This window comes from Xyrauchen texanus, unplaced genomic scaffold, assembly GCF_025860055.1.
Source record: "Xyrauchen texanus isolate HMW12.3.18 unplaced genomic scaffold, RBS_HiC_50CHRs HiC_scaffold_1399, whole genome shotgun sequence".
In the NCBI taxonomy this organism is placed as follows: domain Eukaryota; kingdom Metazoa; phylum Chordata; class Actinopteri; order Cypriniformes; family Catostomidae; genus Xyrauchen; species Xyrauchen texanus.
The window spans coordinates 1-3,064 of record NW_026265761.1 but is presented as its reverse complement, the minus strand read 5'-3'; the positions used below and the strand labels follow the sequence as shown (position 1 = coordinate 3,064).

At 38.4% G+C, this 3,064-nt stretch overlaps 1 long non-coding RNA gene across 1 annotated transcript; it reads left to right on the top strand.

Moving 5' to 3' along the window:
• The first annotated feature begins 1,078 nt into the window (after positions 1-1,078).
• LOC127641696 (uncharacterized) lies at positions 1,079-1,735 on the top strand. The gene is made up of 4 exons (XR_007970205.1): positions 1,079-1,162; positions 1,260-1,316; positions 1,430-1,471; positions 1,580-1,735. It is a non-coding gene; the product is annotated as an uncharacterized LOC127641696 (long non-coding RNA).
• The last annotated feature ends 1,329 nt before the right edge of the window (positions 1,736-3,064 follow it).

The following is a 3,064-nucleotide window of genomic DNA, read 5'->3' as shown; positions in this document are numbered from 1 at the left end:
GACCAGGTGCTAGCATCATGACCAACTCGGGCATTGAAATCACACAACATGATGATTCTATCCCGAGGGGCCACTTTAGCCAACACCTGTGACAGGAGGTCATAGAAGGCATCTGACTCATCGGTCTTTCCCGCATCCCTCCACGCATGTTTGTCTTCGGTGGAGGCATAAATAACCACGACCACCACTCCTCACCTCTGTTTGATGGGAAGGCGAACCCAAAGTAACCTGGGGCTCACAGCTCACACACACACATAAAAAACACAACATTTCTTACTCATTATTTTCAATGACCATAGACTTCAATTGTTTTACTCAAACTTTTTGAGATTTGCAATATTATTTCACTGTTGTAGTTTTGGGGGATGTGAGTTTAGTGTTTGAACATGTGAACTGCTGTCTCATTTTATGCTTTTTATGTCTACAAAAAATGAAAAACTTCAGAGTGGAAAATGAATGAGGGATGAGTGCTCTGACTCTTCATCGTCATCTTCACCAGGCCTCACCAAAGAAACGTGTTCATTAATGACTCAACACGTAGTTTTTGATTTGTACATATGTTGCTGTTTTAGGGCATGTACATTTAGTGACTGAAATATAATTTTAATATTTTGTATGTCAACAGAAAGCAGGAGCTTCTCACAGCCTTGGTAAAGGCTTGAGGGAGGAGGAGGAGGAAGAGCCACGGTCAACTGTCAAAGTGCATTCATTCATGACTCAACACATAGTTTTTGATTTGTACATATGTTGCTGTTTTAGGGCATGTACATTTAGTGACTGAAAGGGTGAACTGAAATATAATTTTATGATTTTGTATGTCAACAGAAAGCAGGAGCTTCTCATAGCCTCGGAAAACACTTGAGGGAGGAAGAGGAGGAGAGGAAGAAGAGAAAGAGGGATTATACCACAATGGGACTTTCTCCCAGGCGGAGAAAACAGATGGTGCAGCAGTGCAAAAAAGAGCCGCTGTCACCGATCCAAGAAGCATGTTCATTCATGAGAATGCACATCGTGTTGATATATTTTGTGGTTCATCTGGTTTCTGTGTGAGTGTGCTGCTGTTTTATTGTATGACTTATGTCGACAGGAAGCTGAAGAACCTGAAGAGGGAGATATGTTGTCTATCGACTGTGAGGACAACAGCCCAACTACGTCCAAGAAAGTACGTTTACTGACCGGTTTCAAACTTTCTAAAATGTACATGTTGTTAGTGTTTGAGGGGATGTACTGGTGAATTATTTTTTACTTCAATGTTACAGGAAGCTGGCACAGTGAGGGAGGATGAGAGTGAGACAACTGTTTTATCCTCCAAGAAAGTATGTAAAAGTGACAAATTTCTAGATTACAGTGTTTCGTGTTTTAGGATACATGTTAGACAAGTGTTTAAGGGTGTACTGACTTGATTCCTTGCATTTCGGTCTGTTAACAGTCTCCACGCACTAAAAATAAAATGTCACCGAAGAGAAAATGGGTAAGATCATTAATGACATGAGAATTTCTAAGATTCATATATTTTATTCAGTGTTGGTGTTTAACAGCAGGATATACCATTTCATGGAGTACGTTTTTATCTTTACAGAACCTCAGGGAAAGGAGGTCCAAAAAGTTCAAGATGTCCCCGTAGCTCAAAACCAGAGTGGCCAAAAATGCAAAGTCGAGGGAAGACAAACTAAAAATACAAAAAAATGGCTTTTTAAAAAAATAACTGCCCCTACATATTTAGTATTTTAAGGATTGTGGCTTTTTTTTTTTTTTTACACACATATATTAGTTTAATTAAGGGAGGTGGGATTAGGGATTTTTATTATTAAAAGTGTCTTGTCTGTTTTGTTTATTAATAAAAATGTTCATTTGTATTATCTGACCCAGAAGTCAATGGTATTTGATTGTGTTTCAGTAACAAAGTGAAGTGTGTGAATAAAATGTATATAATCTTCTTTAATTAATATAATAAGTTAGGAAAATATGCACTTACATCATTTAAATAGTCATGGTGCTTTATCCTCCAGTACTGAACTGGCATAACTGGAAACTGCATGAATGAAAAGAGAAATATTTTGTTTTATTGCCTAGCTTTCATTAAAAAAGAAAACTAAACTTTGAAAAGTCCCTTTCACTGGTTTATAATGCTTGGCACAATGCACTTTGTTCCAAAGCAGAAATTAGTAAAGGTCAGAGGTCACAATCAGTAAAAAGGGTTCATTTAACACTGCAACTTCGCACAGGAATATGCCAACGACTCCAAACTTTACACACAATATCGGTGTCATGGAAAGACAAACATAGTACAGATTGGTGGTCCAAGCCCCTCCAGAAATTACATTCAGAGGGTAAAACCATGGTACAAAAGGCCCACAGGCATTAGGGCCGTCATAAAAAAAACTTACTCTTGAAGGCACAGTGCCTGCCAGGAAGGGGGCACCAGTACGAAAGTTTGCGCACAGTATCGTCTAATGACCTCGAGAGAGTGCCTACGGTGTCCAGGCAGTACCCCCTTCCTGCCCGCTCTGATGCCCCAAAAGATACCTAATTTCTCTGATATTTTAAAGTCATAAATAGGCTTTTGGATCCAGAAGTTTTCTCACCAGCCCCTGTTCGGTAAAAGGTGCATGCAAAATTTTCTATAAATTAATCGTTGATTTATTGCACATTTTTTAATTATACAACTCTTCTCTTTGGTTTTAAAAAGTATAAGTATTTCCAAGTCAGAGGGCTGAAGTCCAAGTCAAGTTGCAAGTCATTGCTGTCAAAGTCTAAGTCGAGTCACAAGTCTTTTTTTATTCTATCAAGTCGAGTCACGAGTCATCAAATTTGTTACGATGAGCAGGAAGGCAGACGAGGGGCGAGGATCTAATAGCAAATTCTTTTATTAAATGGACAAGAAAACACAGAATAAAACAAAACACTGGGAACAACCAAAACATCCACGAGGGAAATGTAATAATAATAATAAATATAGCTGCAAGCAGCAATGCGGATTCCTCCTCAAAATGGCAAATCATTTAAAAATGATCAGTAGATGGTTGGGGATAAACCCTCCAAATTAAGGAGTTCAAAAAAACAT